At 45.4% G+C, this 19,585-nt stretch overlaps 1 protein-coding gene across 2 annotated transcripts in view; it reads left to right on the top strand.

Annotated features, from left to right (window-relative positions):
- The first annotated feature begins 5,381 nt into the window (after positions 1-5,381).
- The window catches only part of FBXO2 (F-box protein 2), a 111,777-nt gene continuing 97,573 nt past the window's right edge, over positions 5,382-19,585 (top strand). Inside the window, exon 1 of one of the 2 annotated variants that reach the window (XM_085615389.1) lies at positions 5,382-5,514. The gene's annotated coding sequence lies outside the window, so the exon portion shown is untranslated. Of the gene's footprint in view, positions 5,515-5,979; positions 6,144-19,585 lie in introns of those variants that run through there. The other variant, XM_085615385.1, reaches the window with a different exon arrangement.

Below are 19,585 nucleotides of genomic sequence, written 5' to 3'. Positions count from 1 at the left end.
TGCTTGCCTTATTCTACCAAGTGTGTACGCTAAACACTTATTTCCTTTTGCCAAGACTACTACTGGAGTCTGATCATGCTGACACCTGCCATGCTCCCTAAATTGAGACCCTTGGTAGATAATTCTATGATTGACTTATGTGTAGAAGAGAGCAGGGAAGCTTCTTTATGGAACACCTGTTTGCTTTAATTTGTTTCTTTATGGTAGTGGCTATCATTATTCGGTATCTTATCTTACCACAATTTAATCTACCAAGATATTTCAGCTTACCTGCTGAAATGCTTACCTTGAACTTATTTCTGGTTTGCATATATAGTGGATTGATTGGAAGTCCAAAATAAAACAGTTTAACCATAATTGGTGATTCCTTGTCCTTATTGTACAGTCACATTGGCTTCATAAGTCTGAAATGTATTACTCATGACTTCTCCCTTACAGTCCTTCAAGTTAACCAACAAAGCTCCATAGACCAATGTGGAAAAATCTTTGTCAATTTCACTAAGAAATATGCTGCGTAAGTACCAGCACGCTGTCAAGGGTCAAGAATGATTTGCACATGGCTGGGTCCAAACTGAGGTGGCATGATGGGAAAAGATACAATGGAAATGGATGCGGCCCGAGTGACTGCCGTGGCTGAAATGTATTTAAACATTCCATCCATCTCATTGTTGTGTGAGCACTACAACATGCACAGCACAGCAGTGCATGGTGCACATCAGAAAAACTGGTAAATTGCCTGCTTTACTCCCCTGGCCTTCACCTCAGAGCTCATTTAAAATAGTTTGCCAACCCAGCTTAAGACGCATTTCTTTGGCAGCATACCCCTCTATCAATGTGGGATCAATAGGAAATCCCACGTCGGTGGCCCCGTAGGCATTTACCTAGTATTCCCATATGCAGTAAATGGCACTATCTACTCCTCTACCTCACACACTATTCTCTTTTCCATACTTTCTCTCTTGAACTCTTTTTTACAATTCATTCCCCTTTCTCTTCTCACAACCATGTTTCCCTCTGACCCCTTTCTCTGTCTCACAGAACCTCCACTCACTCTTCTAAGTGATACCCTCTAATATTGCCCCCCCAGCTCCCTCCATCTTCTAAACCCTTCCTCTCATTTTTACTTTCCTTCAACTTAGCTCTTACACTGTTCTTCATCCTCCTTTCACCACCCTCACCTACAACTTTCTTTCACATATATTTTAGTCTCACCTTTTAAAACTTCTAACATAACCCTTTCTCTCCTGCACCCTCCTCTTTCCCACTCTTCACACACTCTTGCTTTTTTTAACCCCCTCTCCCTTTTGCATTCTGCTCATTTACCCAGTTTCTCTCTCACACATTCACATAATCTTATTTCAATCAAACTCCTCACTCATGCACCCTCTACTCTCTCACTGCCTCCTTTCCTTTAACCCTACCCTTTTTTTTTTTTATTAGCATTTGAAAAGTATACAAGGTTAATACAACCAGAACATTGTGGTCACAATACAACAGCATCCATCATCCGTTTGTGCATTCTTAATCAAAGGCCCTCTACACCCTCCGAAACATCACTGCATTTAAAACACACATTTAATTCCCCTGATACTGCTGCAGATATTGAGTCAAGTATTTCCAGTAGTCTCGCGGTTTCGACCTGGTAGGCAGTTCTTCTTCATACGTTTTTAGTGTGTCTTTACAGTACGTTAAATCAGCAATCCAGTCTTTAAGCTTTAGTGTCCTCCTGCCATTCCAGCAGAGCGACACTCTCCGTTTGGCCAAGAGCAAGGAAATTACACAAAATTTGTGCTTTTGAGCCTTCACCCCAGGCAGTAGACCCAACAAGCATGTGCGAACATTGCAGCCCACCTCACCCCCTACCATATCCCCTAGCATCTGCGTCACCTGCGTCCAATATTCCGCAACCGCCCCACATGACCATGCTAAATGAATAAAATCTGCCCCTTCCTCATTGCAGCGGTCACATCTAGAATCCCCTCGTAGCCCATATTTATGTAATCTAGCAGGTGTATAATACGTCTGGTGTAGGTATTTGAAGTGGATAATGCGCAGATTGCCATTAGGTGTCAGCATACTAGTCAGTGTGCAAGCTATAGCCCAGTCTTCCTCAGTTAGTGGAACATCCAGATGGCAATTCCATTTACCCATAGCTTTATATGTGTTTGCCGCAATGTCGCCTTGTAATTTGGCATAGAACGTGGACACCAAGCTTTTAGCCTTAGGCGTGGTAATTATCCACTGCAAAGCGGCCAGCACCGGCGGTTCATCCGGGTATGTGGGGTACAGTTTTTTAATGGCATTTTGTATCCTGTGATAATTAAATTGGAACAGTAGCGTCTGATTACTAATAAATGTCAGATTTTCAAGCGTTTTGAAACTACCATATTCACAAAGATCCCCCAGAGTGTCGATGCCGACCTGTCGCAGTAATCCGACCCCCACCTCTTCTTGTGTGACCGAAATCTCTGGATGCCAGTGCAACCGGAGCGCCGGAGCGTATAACGGCAGTTTATTAGCTCTTCTGCCCATAAGATGCCAGGCTTTGTTCGTGGCATCGATCGTGTTGATGTCATTCTTATGTAATGGTGGTCTACGATGTGTTATGACTGCTTCCAGCGGGATCGGTAGAGCGTCCCCTTCCTCAATTGCAGTATGTGTCAAGTATGGGACTTTGTGATACCAAAAATGCGCGTATTGCGCTTGCGCACAAAGGTAATACAGAAAAAAATCGGGAACTCCGAAACCCCCCTGGCAGTATGGCAATATAAGCGTCTGCAAGTCAACCCGAGCCGTTTTTCCCGCCCAGATTAGCTGGAGGACCAGCGAGGTGATGCGACGAAAAACCTCTGTAGGGGGCTGGATGGGTATGTTATTGAAAAGGTACAATAATTTAGGCAGCAGCACCGTTTTTACAATGGCAATGCGGTCCGCCAGAGACAGCGGTAACTGAATCCATCTTTGCACTTTCCCCTCCAATGCATCGATTGCCCTCCCATAATTTGTCCTAATGACGATTTCAGGGTCACGGTGATACCACACACCCAGATATTTCACCGGTTCAGTCTGACATTCCAAGGGGTACTCCATGGGGTGCGGTTGTGTGCTATCCGTCAAGGGAATAATCAAGGATTTAGCCCAGTTCTTTAACCCTACCCTTAACTTTCTTTGACACAATCTCTTGCTGCCTACTGTCTGGCATACCTTCATTTTATAGGGAGAATCCATAAAGCATAAACCTATTAGAGAGAGCAGCAGACATATAAGCAACCAGAAAAGTCCTACCTCCTTATCCCTTTCCTTCCCTATTCTTTTCTCGCCCTGTTTTTTCTTTCACTCATTCATCTTATATCTTTGCTATTTCTTTAACATACACACACACACACACATTCCCCCTGTACACACATCCAGGGCACATGTCAAGGGTATACGTGGGTAGATGGCATCCACCCACTATTTTCAGTAAAATGCTGAATTATGCCGGTGTAGGTTTCAAAGACCGGGACACTTGCAGCAGTGCCTGCACGTTGTCTGCTTTTGTTCTTAGCAGCAACTTGCAGGCAGGGAAGGGGATTTTTTTTATTTTAAATTCTGCTGTGCCAAGACAAAGGCCAAAGTTAAGGGGTGATCCGGTCTTCTTTTGTACGAGTAATCTGGCTGGGACCTATCTGGAGTCCCACACCTAAATGCAAAGGACGGGAAGCAAAGGCGCACGGCTTATCACTTCACAGGTACTTAAGAGATGCATGCTTTTGACTTTGTTCAGTCACGGTACATAAGAGGTATGCATACACTGTAGGAATGTCAAATGTGTTGGTTTCTCCCAATATTTACACAAATAACAATTTAAATACCACTATTTTGTATTATTTCTTTTATAAATCTATTCATCCCAATGCAGGGTGCTACAGCGCTTTAGGTCACATTAAATCACATGTGTGTAAATCAATGTCCACAATGTGTTTCACTAGACAGTGAGTGTCACAAAGTGTAGGAGTCACATGCCCTTCATAGCTCACTGTGCTATATTAGAAGGATTACATTTTATGAACTGTATGTAACAAATGGATCTTTGTTTTAAAAGCAGTACCCAGCTATGTAAAATAAAAATCTGTCATCCTAATGTTACAAAATCTGGTCTGCAGGAGACACCTTACCCTCTATGTTACTTTGATTCAAAACTTAGAATAGACAAAACGCAGATCTTTCCAGCAAATGTGTTAGCCTCCAGTGTTACCTTACTATTATTTTTATTCCCTGAGATTTACTGGGCACACAAAGATCTCTGCAGCAGGTGCCTTAACCCCATAAGAAATTTTGAAATGCAGACTTTACAACCAATTAAACAGAACAGATCTCCTGCCACATTTCTCCTTGCTGTCAATTTCTTAGTGGCAGAATTTAAAAAAAAATGTATAAATTGAGGCCCAGATTTTGTGTCTGAGTTACGTCACTTTTATGGCACAAACCCACTGCAAAATCTCACTATTTAAATCTCATAATGTGCTCAAATGTACTTGTGATTGAACTGCTAAACATATGTCTGAGGTTTTAAGATGAATGAATGAGAGAATCTTATATAGCGCACGGCTACTCCAGGAGTGTCCCGGCACTTAATCGATCAAAGACTGAATATGAGCGAATAGCAGAAGTCCTACTCTCCCTAAAGGTCGTATAAATAGGTGTGCAGCTCCATCGTAATTCCTGATGTCACTTCCTGTGAGGTCATGGGTTGTGGTGTCACTTCCTGTGATGCCACATGGGATGTCACAAGCCGTGAGGTCACTTGCATACTGACTACCTTGGTTAGTCCCCCCACTTCTATTTTAGGTCGAGCCTGGGTAGCGCATGCGCTGCTCTGTGAGGCAAGCTGTATTGAGGAAGGGACTTGAAGCTCCGCCCACATTTTTCATTGACTTGTGTCATTGTCCACTGTAAACTGTGGCTGTTCATTGATCAAAAGGCTTAGTAGTCCCGCCTTAGTACCGCCTTGTCTAATTTTCTAACCTCCCATTTTGACACCCCATGTTATGTGTGTTGTTGCTCAGTAGGCTTTAATTACAGCCTCCGAGCACTATTTTCTCAAATAGCATTGTCTGGCCTGCTGTTGCTGGCAGGAAATGCTCCCTCCTAACGCTTTTTAAAATTTGTATAGCATGCATTTCCAATGCAATAGGTCTCGCATTTGTGAGAGTTTAAGCTATTGCATTGTAAATGACAATGCCTTTTTTTTTATCTGTTAAATAAAGAACACATAAATGAAAGGCATTGTCATTTACAATGCCAATAGCTCAAACTCTCATAAATGCGAGACCTATTGCATTGCAAATGCTTGTTTAGGACTTGTGTCTGCACTGGTGCATGTGTGCGCATGCATGCACCGTGTGACCATAAATCCTGCATGGCATTGGTGTTACAACATTCTAGAGCCGCCTGACCTGAATTCGGGGTCTTCTCAACGACTTGCCATTGCTGATTCCGTTTCTTTGTGTGATCGCGGACAGGAGGCTAGAGGTAAGTGCGTGCTTCGGCATTCCAAGTGTAGGGGGCCCCTGCCAAGGTCACTGTCACCGTGCCCCCACCCCAGCCCTCTAGTCCGTGCGAACTCACAGACACGCCAGCCTGCCCTTTAGTTACTTACCTGCACCAATCCCCTCCACCCATTCTCCTGGCACGCTGAACTTGAGCACAGAATCCTGATGCCACAGGGCGTGGCTGGAAGCGTTGTATATTGGGAAGTCTGTGAGGGTTCCATGTTCATGTCCCATGGCGTTATCCCATTCCCAATCTGCCTCGTCTTTTTCCTAACTTCATCCTGCCGGGGGACACGGCACAGATGATGACTCAGGACTGCTACTGGGGACAGGGATGGGCGTGGCGTTAGTGATGGTGCTGCAAAGCCCATGGAGGGCAGCCAGGACCTGACGTCTGAGGCAGACCTGCAGAGTCACGGTGTGTGAGAGCAGCGCCTGCTCTGCTGCAGACTGGGGCGGGGGAAGAGAGCTGCGGCAGCCCGGAGGAGCCGGCGTGGAGGAGAGCTGCTCGAAGACGGCAAGGCGAGAGAGGAGCTTTTCACGCTAGCTAAGGAGGGAGGAGTACTCCTATCACGGCTAGAGGCAGTGTGAGGTCATCGCACAAGCAAGGTAGGAGGAGCGCTCTTGACAGGTGCAAGGTGAGCGGAGAGCTCGTCACAGAGGCAGGGAGAAACCAGGAGAGATTTTCAAATCAAAGAGATGGGGAGTTCATAACACGGGTCGGGGAAGGGGATGAAAAGTGAGCATGTGTTCGGGTGTCTCTCAAGGGGGCGTGGCTTCTGTAATTACGGACGTGGCTTAAACACATAAACTTAAAATCTGAGATTTGCAGTAGTGTGCCACCTGGCCAGTGTTTTGGTTCCTATGTGAGCCTTTTGTATTGCATCCAGATATAGTATACAACAGACATAGTCCTAACACAAGTTAAAACTATTGGCTTTGTCAATGGTTGTTGGCTCTTTAAGATAAATGACTAATAAGAATGATTTTGTTTCATATAATATAGAAAATGTTTCAATTCTGAAATTGAGGCAGTTAATTAAACAAAGGTATGCAGAAGGGGTAGTGACCTTCAGAGTGTCTCAATCCCTCATGTTGGACATGTGCACCCTTTTTCTTTCCACCTCTAGTCCATCTGCATATTTTATACCTCATCTCTTTCATCTTCAGCACCCTGCCTTCACTCGCTCCTGAAAGTACTTCCTCACATCTTCACCACCTCCTAAACACAAAGCGCACACACTCACATGTAAGCGCTATATTTTCTTTTACTTTCGCCTTGTCAATAGTTTGACAACTGTGTACTTCCTTGCCACACATTTTCATATAATCACAATTGGAACAGAAATACGTGACCATTGCTCTGTGCTCTCTGCAGAGAGGCCAAGGACTGGATGACTATGTAATCTGAAGACCTTTGTGACGCACTGACATGCACTGTGAGAGACTCACGCTCCCTTCAGGCTCAACCCCAGAGCATTAGACACCTGGAGCCGAGTAAGTTCAGAGTATGAACTGTACAGCAGCGTATCCTACAGGAAAAAATACAGAAACACAACATCCTGTGCATAGCTTACTTAACCGTGTATTCCCTAAGAGAGTTAAACATGTGAAATATAAACAGGAACTAAATCAAGGACATGGACTAACAAAGGGGCATATTATCAAGAAACAGCGTTGACATTATCGCCGCTTTAGCGGCAGAAAGCTGCCGCTAAAGCGGCGATAATGGGCTTGATAATATGCCCTTGAGAATTCCCATAGAAGCCCATGTTCTGGTGTCAACATGGGCTCCTATTGGAATTCTCTGCGGCATATTATCAAGCCCATTATCGCCGCATCAGCGGCAGTTTCATGCCGTTAAAGCGGCGATAATTTTAACGCCGTGCTTGATAATATGCCCCTTAGTTTTTTACATTAATTCGTCAGAAATAGGTCAGCGTTTTTGCCAGTAAAGTTAAGGAGATGAATGTAGGGCCCGATAAGGACCCATGTCAAGGCCCATTTTTAGGTCTCGCCTGAGACAGCGCTTTAGCGCTGCTCTGGCGAGACTTATAGTAAGCACTTTTGGAAGTGCAAACGAGTGCTTTCAGGCCGCCAACTACTGTGCATGTGTGCCGGGCGCGCGCACCATTTGGCAGCCTGAAAGCACTCGTCGTCTTTCACTTCCGCTGCCGCTCGGCCGCTTTGATGTTTTATCGTGATCGCGATCACTTTCACATTCGCAGCAGAATCCACGCGTCGTAAAGCACATCGTGACCCCATCCCCGGCCATCGCTCTAGTTTCATGCATTTTGGTTGTCTTGTAACGTTTGAACAATCCTTAGTGCTCTGATTAGATGTCATATTTTCGTCCAACTCTTTTAATTACGGTGTTCCAAAGCGCACTCTGAATTGCTGGTGTCCTTAGGGTCTCTGTTAAGACTGTTCGTGTTCCTTGAAAAACTCTTGTGTGAACAGGTCGTTATTTCTTAGCATTCACTATATCGGCATTTTTACAATATCAGCGGTTTCCGGTACCCTGCAGTTCCTCTTGTATCTACCACATTAGATGTAACGTGTCCTGTGACAGAAATTCAGGCACGGTTTAAGTACATATCAGATGACAAATTGGTGCACATCCATTGGCAATCTTCGGCGTTTTCTTTAGAACAAGTTGATAGCCATCAGCAAAATCTTGGCAGGAAACGTGCAACGTGTTTAGGAAGATCCTCCTTCTAAACTAATGGGTGTTCAGGCCTGGCTGAGTTGGCCATGAAAGATAACCCGCTGTCTCTTCCGAAGCACCCACAGGCCCTACAATAGGATCACTTGGCGACTGCGTTACAAGTGAATGATATCGGCCATTTTGTATAAAGAAGACATCCAGTGACGCAGCAAAAATCATGCAGCCTGCTTTCTCCTAAACAAAACACGGAATAAACTGTGCACGTAACAGCAAAGAAAAATACCGTAAAATGAGCATTTTACGCTGTCTTGCGTTTTTGGCGCAACCTAGTATCAATGATCCGCGAGTTCGCCATTTTGCAGAACCGTCATCCTTGTTCGTTGTTGCTGTAAACAAGGGCTGTGGAGAAGCTTACACATGCCGGGCTGCCGGTGCCGTGCGGTCAGATGCTTTTGAGAGCGACCCTGATATGTATTTTACGCGCAAGGAGATAGATCTATGTCGATAAATTTTTTAAGACCCAGCCACATTGAGCACCACAATCGGCAGATTTCCTCTGGCAGTGCTTTATTGCGAGGTAAAGCTACCGTAAGCCTCCTTGTACAGGCACAACTTTTTGGGACTTCAGTAAAGTGCTTTAAAGCCTTGGGACAATGTCCAGGCTAAATGCAATTCATAAATACATACATTTACTTTGACACATTGTTGTCAGGCGTGTATCTTTTATTCTAGCGGTTCACATGTGATGATCGTACTACAGGTCCCAAAATGCACTGGTTTATGGAACTAAAGACCAGCGCCGGGCCCTAAGTGTGGGAGTGGGGTGCCATTCGAGTCGCCTGTTAATGTTCGTATATACAGTGTGAGATCTTACGTAAATGGTTTAGGGTCTCAGATGTCTAGCTAGTTCTTGCTTTTCAGATCTGGCAACTTTGGATTCTGCCCCCTGTAGGTAGCAATCTCTCTGCAAGTTTCTTTAAATGGGATAAAGAAGGTGGTCTTAAAAAACAGGAGCCCGGCCAAAGAAGCATGTCTAAGATCCTATATAATTAAAGAAATGTCTTAAAACCTTTGAACTAGATTTCCCTCCTTCAGTGCTTTAACTAGGAGAAAAAGACAAGTTCCTCTCTAAAAGTGACATGACCAAAGAGTCCTTCCCAAGAGGCGTAGCCTATGTGGCTTTGCACATTGTTCCCGGACCAGTCCTTTGGATGCCTTGGTGTGAGTTTTCTGTTATTGCATCCACGCATCACCCAACAAAGATAATGTGCCTAACATAAACCAGACATTGGATTTGTCAGTGCTTTTTATCTTTATCTGATAAGTGAGTAACGCAGCATTTTCTTTGTCTTTGGATTTCTAAATATTTCAAGAGCTGTATGCCTCCTTCACACACTCTCACACAAAATAGTAATTGCAGAGGGCATCTATGTGAACATCTATCCAGTAGTCGAAGTGGGCGGGATCTGAGGGGCAGAACAACACATATGAGCTACTTCCAATGGATGTTTTCCCCTCCCTATGTCTCCATACGCACATACCGCTTAAAGCACTCAGATGACCATCTGCCCAATTGCATAATCCTATCCCTCCCCCACCACTCCTGCGCTGTTGGCCACCCCTATCCTGAAAGAGTGTGTCCCATATTCAGCTGGCACTTCACCCAAGTTGCCCAATTCTCTCCGCAATACCCACAGCAACTGGTGTGCCGACACCCATGCCCCATCCCTGTGGCGAAAAACTGCTGCTGACTCCGCCCCATTCACTACGCGCCTGGTCTCCATCTGCCCCAGGGGCCCAATCAGCTGTCCTGGTTGATGCACTACTAAGGCCACCGCGGACCATACTGTGGCAGTGTTGTAGCAGTCCCATGCCAACCTCTGACTGGCCACCCAGGACCTTTCCCTCTCTTCCCCTCGGGTGTTTCAGCAGCATATGACACACCAGAGTCCACATGTCCCCTGCGAGTCTGACCCTGAAAAAGAAAAGGTAGGTCCAGCGTTACCATTGTTAGTTACACTATCTGCCCCCCTTCGTCCTGCTCCAGCACCCAAACACAACCTCCCCTGGGTAATGCACCCTGCTCCCACCTCCCCTTGCCCGGATGCCCCTGCCTCCCTGCCGTGAACTGCTCCGCCGTCCCGCCCCTCCCTCCTCCTGCCAGGGGCCTCACACTACTAATTATCCTTTCCCATTCCGCAAACCTCCCCTCCCTTTCACCCTCCCCCAAACTCCACTCTAGTGCTGCTGCTATCGGCCTAAACGCTGGGCCTTCCATGTGGGCCCGCGCTCTGTTCTTCTCATCCCTTCGCCCCTCCCCCCGCTGCACTGGGTGGTCTTTGGGTGCCTGTAGGACCATCCACCCGTCTTCATTCCACCTGTCCCTCATTGCTTGTGGGGCCCTCTCCAACCAACCCCCTGCCGCTAGTGACACCGGGGGACACCCCCTTCCATGCCTTCCTCACTTTCCACGTCCTCCTCTAACGCCCTCGTTGGCTGATCTTCCCTGCCGTCAAACATAAGCTCCTCATTGTTTTTTCTTGCATGCCCATGCCAGCGTCTCCACTCTCTCCCTTCTGCTCTGTGGCAGAGAGCTTATTGGTGTCATTCCTCTTCTGAGGCCCCCTATTTTTCTCTGCCCCCACCCCTTCCCCATCCCTCCTCCTCGACCTCATGTTATCCTTTCTTTCCCTCCCCAACTGCCAGAGCACTATCTCTAGGGCACAACACACAAATGCACACCACAAAATTCAACTATTGACCATCGCATAATTTCACACAACACAAATCAACACAATTCAACTCCACATCATTCGAAATGCCACATAAATACAATCCATCAAATTCAACTCCACACATTTCCACTCTGCTCCATGCCACATAATTCCACTTCACATAACACCACTCCATGCAAAATAATTCCATTACACTCCACGCAACACAATTCAACTCCAGATAATTCCACTCCACATAGTTCCACTTCAACCTACATACTTACACTTCACACCACATAATTACACTCCATATATATACACTCCGCTCCAAAACACATTACACTCAACAAAATTCAACTTCAGCATGCCCTGTATTTACACTCCACATAATTCCACACCATACCACACAATGCCACGCCACACAATTCAATGCAACACAATTCCATACCACACAGAATAATAACACTCTATTCCATACCACACAATTACACTCCACATAATCTACTCCATGCCACATAGCAACACTCCACATAAATACACTTCACACCATGCCACATGATTTCGCTCAACATAATTTCACTCAGTGCCACACAATTCCACACAACACAATTCAACTCCACACAATTCCATTCCACGACACAAAATTCTACTCCACAACACATAATTCAACTAGATACCACATACATCCAATCCACACATCAGAATCCACATCATGCCACATAATTCTACAACATACTACATAATTCCACTCAATACATGGCACTTTACGACACACAATACCACTAGACATAAGCCCACGAAACTTAATACTGCATAATTAATATCCACATAATTCTATTGCACACCATACCACATAAATCCACCTCACAGAACTCCACTCAATGCCACACAATTCCAAAACAAACAATACCACTCCAACCCACATCATTTCACACCACATAATTGCAACCCACACAATATAACTCAACATCATGCCACATAATTCAACTTCACTACATGCCACTCCAGACCAAACAATGCCACTCCACGTAAATCCACATCATGCAATATAATTACGCTCCATATAATTCCACTCCACACCATGCCACATATTTACACTGCACATATTTCATCTCCACCCCACATACATACACTCTACTCAATAAAACATGGCTAAAGACATTGACAACGCCAATTGCTCTCAGAGTGCTATCTACATTATTTAATGTATGCAATAAAAGTCTAGCAAATAAAAAACTATCACTCTATAATAAACACATACGGTATGGTGCTGTGTTCTTTTGTTACTGTTTAGCAAAAGTTGATTATTCGGAGGCAGTGAGTTGCAGTTATCAACAAGCATTTGCAATGCAATAGGTCTCGCAGTTACACGAGTTAAAGCTATTGGCATTGTAAATGACAATGCCAATAGGCATTGTTATTTGCAATGTCAATAGCTCAAACTCGCGTAAATGCGAGACCTAATGCATTGCAAATGCTTTTTTGTTTTTGTGTACTTTCTCAGTCAGGGGTCATCGGGCAGCTGCAGAGCTTGTTTTAGTGTTTCTGCTTACATTTACTGTCTAAAGTATGCACTGATAAGGGTAGAAGTACAGGAATATGGCGATTTCTTCCCTAATATACATCACTGTTCTATTCTAATCCCATTTGAAGTAATCCTGTAAAATCCTACCTATGAATCTTCTGAAAACACGCCACTTAGCGATACTTTACTCTGTAAAGTTTACAGACTGTAATTTTGCTTTAGCTTTAATATATCACTCCAACACAGCTTCTTTCTTTTTTCTGGTCCGATGTCCCATGAAAAATAACTATGTGAACCAATCACGCGCGCGCTCACGCGGTGCCAGTCAGTGGTGCGTGCAGGCCCTGTGGGGGAACTAGCAGATTGTTGGGCAGGCTGGTTGATGCCTCTCAAAGGCCTGCAGGGCTCGCAGTTACTTAAGTTTAAGCTATTGGTATTGTAAATGACAATGCCCTTTATTTAAGTTTTTAAAACAAAAATAAAAGGCATTGTTATTTGCAATGGTAATAGCTCAAGCTTGCGTAAATGCAATAGGTCTCGCATTTACAAAAGTTTAAGCTATTGGCATTGTTCATGACAATGCCTTTTTTATCTATTTTATAAAACAAACACATAAATAAATGCCATTATCATTTAAAATGCCAATAGCTAGTGTTGCATTATTATTAGCAATGCCAACTGCTCACACTTTTATAATGCGAGACCTATTGCATTGCAAATGCTTGTTAATTATAGCCGGATCTGAGATCCGAAGGGACCCGGCACACTTAAAGCCCTGGGCCTAGGTGAGAGGCGAGCTCTTTACAGGGGCCAATGGAAGAAGAGAGCTTTTCGAAGGGGCAAGGTGAGGGGAGAGCTCGCCACAAAGGGAATGTGAACCTAGGACAGCTTCCCACACTTAGAGAAATGAGGGGCATATTATCAAGACAGGCGATAAAATTATTGCCGCTTTAGCGGCAGAAAACTGTCGCTAAAACGGCGATAATGGGCTTGATAATATGCACTATGGAATTCCAATTGAAACCCATGTTAGATGTCCTTCACCTCTAACATTGGCTTCATTTGGAATTTCATAGAGCATATTATCAAGCCCATTATCGCCGTTTTAGCGACAGTTTTCTGCCACTAAAGCGGCGATAATTTTATCGCCTATCGTGATAATATGCCCCACAGTTTGTAACGCGCAGGAAGGTAGGAGAAGAGCTCTTCACAGGTGCAAGGTGAGAGGAGAGAGCTTGTCTCCAAGACAATGGGAAACTAGGAGAGATTTTCACACTAAGGGAGATGAGAGTTCATAACATGGGAGAAGGTGAGAGGAGGAGAGCTCTTTACAGGTGCCAGTGGGAGAAGAGAGCTCTTCAAGGGATAGGGTGGTGGAAAACAGACAAGGCGAGGTGAGTGCCCAGCTTTTCAGAAGTGCAAGGAGAAAGGAGAGCTCTTCAAAGACGTCAAGGTCAAAGGTGAGCTCTTCAAAGCGTCTAGGGTGGAGGAAACCATGTCACTGAAGATAGAGTGACAGGAGTGCTCTGTAAGTTACCGAGAGAGAGAGAATAACTCTTCCCGGAAGCCGAGGCGAGGTGAGAGGTCGTAACACTAGCTATTGAGGCAGGAGAGCTCTCCTCGAGTGCCAAAATGGAGGACAACGCCTCACAGAAGCCTAGGAAGAGAGCTGTTCACACTAGCTGAGAGAGGGGGATTCAGCACCGAGGTCAAGGATGAGAGCAGGACTCTAGGAGAAGCACTAGCTAAGGAGCTAGGGAAGCTCATCACTCAATCCTAGCAGAACCACTAGCGAAGGAGCTAGGGAAGCTCATCATAGAAGCCTAGGAGAAGCGCTAGTTAGGAAAGAGGTGAGCTCATCATAGAAGCCTATGAGACGCACTAGCTAAGGAGAGAGAGAGTAGCTCATCACAGAAGCCTAGGAGAAGCACTAGTTAGGAGAGAGGTGAGCTCATCATAGAAGCCTATGAGATGCACTAGCTAAGGAGAGAGGGTAGCTCATCACAGAAGCCTAGGAGAAGCGATAGCTAAGGAGAGAGGGGAGCTCATCACAGAAGCCTAGGAGAAGCGATAGAAGGAGAGAGGGTAGCTCATCACAGAAGCCTAGGAGAAGCGCTAGTTAGGAGAGATGTGAGCTCATCATAGAAGCCTATGAGACGCACTAGCTAAGGAGAGAGGGTAGCTCATCACAGAAGCCTAGGAGAAGCGCTAGTTAGGAGAGAGGTGAGCTCATCATAGAAGCCTATGAGACGCACTAGCTAAGGAGAGAGGGTAGCTCATCACAGAAGCCTAGGAGAAGCGATAGCTAAGGAGAGAGGGGAGCTCATCACAGAAGCCTAGGAGAGGCGATAGCTAAGGAGAGAGGGTAGCTCATCACAGAAGCCTAGGAGAAGCGATAGCTAAGGAGAGAGGGTAGCTCATCACAGAAGCCTAGGAGAAGCGCTAGTTAGGAGAGAGGTGAGCTCATCACAGAAGCCTAGGAGAAGCGATAGCTAAGGAGAGAGGGGAGCTCATCACAGAAGCCTAGGAGAGGCGATAGCTGAGGAGAGAGGGTAGCTCATCACAGAAGCCTAGGAGAGGCGATAGCTAAGGAGAGAGGGTAGCTCATCACAGAAGCCTAGGAGAAGCGATAGCTAAGGAGAGAGGGGAGCTCATCACAGAAGCCTAGGAGACGCACTAGCTAAGGAGTGAGGAGGATTCATCACTGTGGTCAAGAATTAGAGTAGGGCTCTCTCGAAGAAGCACTAGCTAAGGAACTAGGGTAGTCCATCACAGAAGCCTAGAAGAAGCACTAGCCAATGAGAGAGGGGAGCTCATCACAGAAGCCTGGGAGAAGCACTAGCTAAGGAGAAAGGGGGGCTCATCACAAAAGCCTTGGAGAAAGCTAGTTACTGCCTATGGCTCTCAATGGCATAAGAGTGTCAGGATCTACACCTCCTTCTGGCAGGTACTCGCCCACAGCAGGGAACTTGCAGGGAGTTAGTTAGAAGAGTTTATGGTCTCGGTGCTTAGAAGCAGGATCGGATTTGATGTTTTTTTCGGGTAGGGGTATTGCTTATGCAGTTAAGATTCTCTTCTTCACCTTGCATGTATAAAACGTGAAACCTAAGTAAATAATTACGTCTACTTCCCCCTCCTCTGCATAGAGAATTAATTCAGTGCTTGCATGGCCCGGTTCTCTTTCTGCTGGCTCGCCGCCTATCTTTAGCACAACACTGCCCCCTGTCGGCCGTCCCTACAGCAGAACTTCTCTTGGGCCCCTAAACTGTGCACCAGGGATTAGGTGTTTCCCCGACCACATCTTTTGTTGCATTCTGGTATTTGTAGTCTGTAGAAACAAGTAAAACAGCAAGAATCAGAATAAGTTGAAACCAGAATTGGCTGAGGCAGTCAAACGTATCACGTGACGCACTTTGTAGTGAGCAACTCATAGAAGATCCCCTGTTCCCCATTCTGTAGAGCAGATACCCCTGTCTCCCAGCCCATTAAATCCCAGGCATGTACTTCATCTAGACTCTGTTCTTTTTATTTTTTGGTTTCTAGTGCATAAAGTCCTGCATTTATAATCAGTAAAATACAAGTTCAAGTGCCAGATTGTAAATTGGAATCCAGAACTTGGTGATGTAACACATAACCTTCCCAAAGAGGCCGATGGGTAGTGGCGCTTTAGACATCCTTTAATTCATTATTCCATGCATTCTTGTGCTCCTCATACCCCAGTACTGAGACATCTACAAAGTTCTCACGACACGTACTGGTTTTATCATGCACATGTCTCCAAACACGGCCACTTTACACACTTACCACGACAAATCCACAAGGAACAAAAGAAAGCACATATTTGCAAATCCTGTGTAATGTTGTTCTTTGGTGATTTTCATCACACTGCTCTTTCTCAGCATTGATTCACCTGAAGAGCTCTCGCCCAGAGCCTCAGTTCTGACTTGCAGTGTGTGCTTAAAAATGCCTTTGGCACAATACGTTCCGGCGGGGAGCTGACACAAGCCCCTCCTGGAACGATCGTTCATGGAGTTGGTGCAGCTACTGTAGAGATTTTCTCAAGCTGCAGGATCACATTTCTGAATCCCAGAGGAGCCAACTCAGCTTTTCATCATTTCGAGGTCGATACAATTAGAGAGAGCGACAATAGCAATCATAACATCTGCCATTGACTACTTTTAAATAATTTAACCACAATGAGAGACACAAATATTGTCTATGTCATCTACCTACTCAAACACTGAGGCAAGTCTTTGATTAGAGAGGGCAAAAAAGGGGTGAAAAGCCCCCAGCATTTAAATAAACATTTTGGTCTGCGTGTTCTATACAAGGAGGCAAGGATGAGTTGGTAAATCAGTGAGCTAAGGGCACGTTCACTTTAAACAGCGTTACCTACAGCCGGTTACAACCATAGGCAGTTCAGAGGGTTGAGCATCTGCTGTGGAGTGATCTGCGTGTAACTTGCAGGTCACATGTTGTATTGCCAGTTTTATTGTTTGCTGGTGGGTTAATGCATCTGCTGTCGATATCTGTGACCCAAAGAAAATAGCCTGATTAAACAGCATGGAAGGTAGTTTGTTAGGTTAATGCACTTACTGCATATGTGTGTGTGTGCGTGCGTAGTCTAAAGGTGTCATCTGTCTGCATAAGTACAACAGGAAGGTGGAATTGTGCATCCAACTCAGAAATGTTTTGTGTAACCTGTAAGTGCAGCGTTGGGTTACAATCAGATACTTTACGGGTTAATGTGCAGGTCACGGAGAGGTTATGTAGTCTTTAGCTACGCATCCCCACCATAGTAAAAAAAAAAAAAAAGGCTTGAAAGTGAACGTGCTTACTGAGAGACCAAGCTTACCCTGGAAGTCACTGATTCCCGTCCAGTAATTAAAATAGTTTAGTGATAACGACGAATATGTCTTCTTAACATGTGAATGGTTTCTATGCAATAGGTCGTTAGTGGGGCATCAGCAAGGTAATAATTAGGTATGTGCAAATTTAAACTATGATTGAGGAATTCAGAAAAAGTTCCAAACTTGCAATATGTAAAATCATGGAATGTTGCATTATGCAATTCCGTGCTGTTAGATATGGGGTCTCTAGTTGATAATGGTTTGCACCTTTGTCCAAATAGGGACCCTTGCTTCTAGTCAGGGAAAGGGGGATACACTCCTGAAAAATCCATGCTCACCCTCTTGGTAGCTTGGCACGAGCAGACAGGCGTATCTCAGAGGCAGTGTGTAAAGCATTTGTGAACACATACTGTAATACAGTGAAAACACAAAAAATGGACACCACACCAGTTTAAAGAAATAAGTAATCTTTACTAGACTTAACACAAGACCAAACGACAAAAAATCCACAATAGTGCAATCCAAAATAATTCTTTAAAATGGTAGAAATAACTTAGTTCAATGTAGATGGTAAAAGCGACACTTTACTCTCAAAGTACCTTGGATGCGTAACGCAATACAAACAAAAGGGTCTCAGGGAAGGTGATGCGTCGGTTCCTTGCTTTGGTGGAGGTTATGCGTCGGTTCCTTACTGAAGCGCAGGGGAGGTGATGTGTTGGTTCCTTACCGGAGAGGAGGTGATGCATCGGTTTCTTACTGCGTTCTGGTTACAATGCGACAAGATGGCGCCTCAATGCGATGCGACGATCCGGTGCACTGCGACAAAATGGCATCTCTGATGCGATGCAAAAACGTGGATGTGATCTGCGCGGTGACTCGGTAGACTCTTGACCCGCGACAGGCCCTGCGACACTCTTCTCCAGTGACGCTCCGGCAACCTCTGGAGTGGTGACACGCGTCTCCGGTGACACGACACGCTTCGTCGGTGATGCAATGGCGAACAGCTGCGGCAGCAACACGCTTTTTTGTCGATGCGGCGGCAACTGCTGCGGCGGCAACACGCTTCTTCTCGTTGCGTCGTGCTTCCAGCTCCCAGCGACACATAGTCTCCAGAGGGCCCAAAACAACAGCAGACACCTCACTGCAGGTAGAATTCCCAGCAAGGAAATTCAGGGGGAGCTGGTGGTGAAGTCTTTGTGTCCCTGAGACTTCAGAACAGGAGGCAAGCTCAACTTTAAGCCCTTGGAGATCTTCCTCAAGATAGTAAAAGTTCACAAAAAGTTATTTTCTCCTTTCCTTGGCAATAAAGTAACCACTGCAGGCCAACCCCAAACAGCACCAGCACAGGGACAGTAACCTTCCTTCAGCTTCTCCGGTTCTCCTTGGCAAAGGTTCATCTTGATTCCCAGAAGTGATCTAAAGTTCTGGGGTCTGGGCCCCAATATTTATACTGCAAAATCCTTTGTCCTCTGAAAACCAGTTCTGTCTTCCCTGGTGCAGCTTCCTGGCAGGAGGTGGAGACAGCATTGTTGAAAGCAGACCTGGCCCAGGTAGCTGAAAGGAAAAGTCCTCCCCCTACTCTCTATTCTATGAGTGCTCAGGTCAGTGAAAGGAAATCTCCTCCCCCTACTCTCTATTCAATGAAGGTCCTATTAAGCCCAGCCCTGACCCATCAGACTGCTGGAGCCAAGGCCCTCACCAGCCCCCTGTCACTTACAAACCAGACATGGGATACACAAACCGAGCAGAGGCATGCTGGATGGTTAGGCAAGAAAATACCTACTTTCTAAAAGTGGTATTTTAAAACACAAAATGTAAAAATCACACACACTAAAAGATGTATTTTAACATTCTGAGTTCAGGCATACTAAACTTTATTTTCCCATCTTGTTCCCTGGGTCAGCTATGATTCTAAGATGTTATAATCAAACTGCCCATTCTGGTCTATGGGAACAGATAGCCTTACAATAGTGAAAAACAAAATTGGCTATAATTCACAATCAGGACATGCCACACACATCAGGGCATGTCCTACCTTTTACATACAATGCACCCTGCCCTTGGGCCTACCTTAGGGGAGACTAATATGTAGAAAAGGAAGGTTTAGGGACTGGCAAGTGTGTGCACTTGCCAAGTTGACGTCCCAGACTGCACACAGGCTCTGCAATGGCAGGCCTGAACAACATTGTACAAGCTGCTTCTGTGGGTTGCACAACCAGTGCTACAAGCCCACCAGCAGCATTTGATTTACAGGCCCTGGGCACATATGGTGCACTGTACTAGGGTCTGACAAG

The sequence above is a fragment of the Triturus cristatus genome, chromosome 1_2 (genome assembly GCF_964204655.1).
Source record: "Triturus cristatus chromosome 1_2, aTriCri1.1, whole genome shotgun sequence".
In the NCBI taxonomy this organism is placed as follows: Eukaryota; Metazoa; Chordata; class Amphibia; order Caudata; family Salamandridae; genus Triturus; species Triturus cristatus.
The sequence above is the reverse complement of the archived record's forward strand: the minus strand, read 5'-3'. Positions and strand labels throughout refer to the sequence as shown.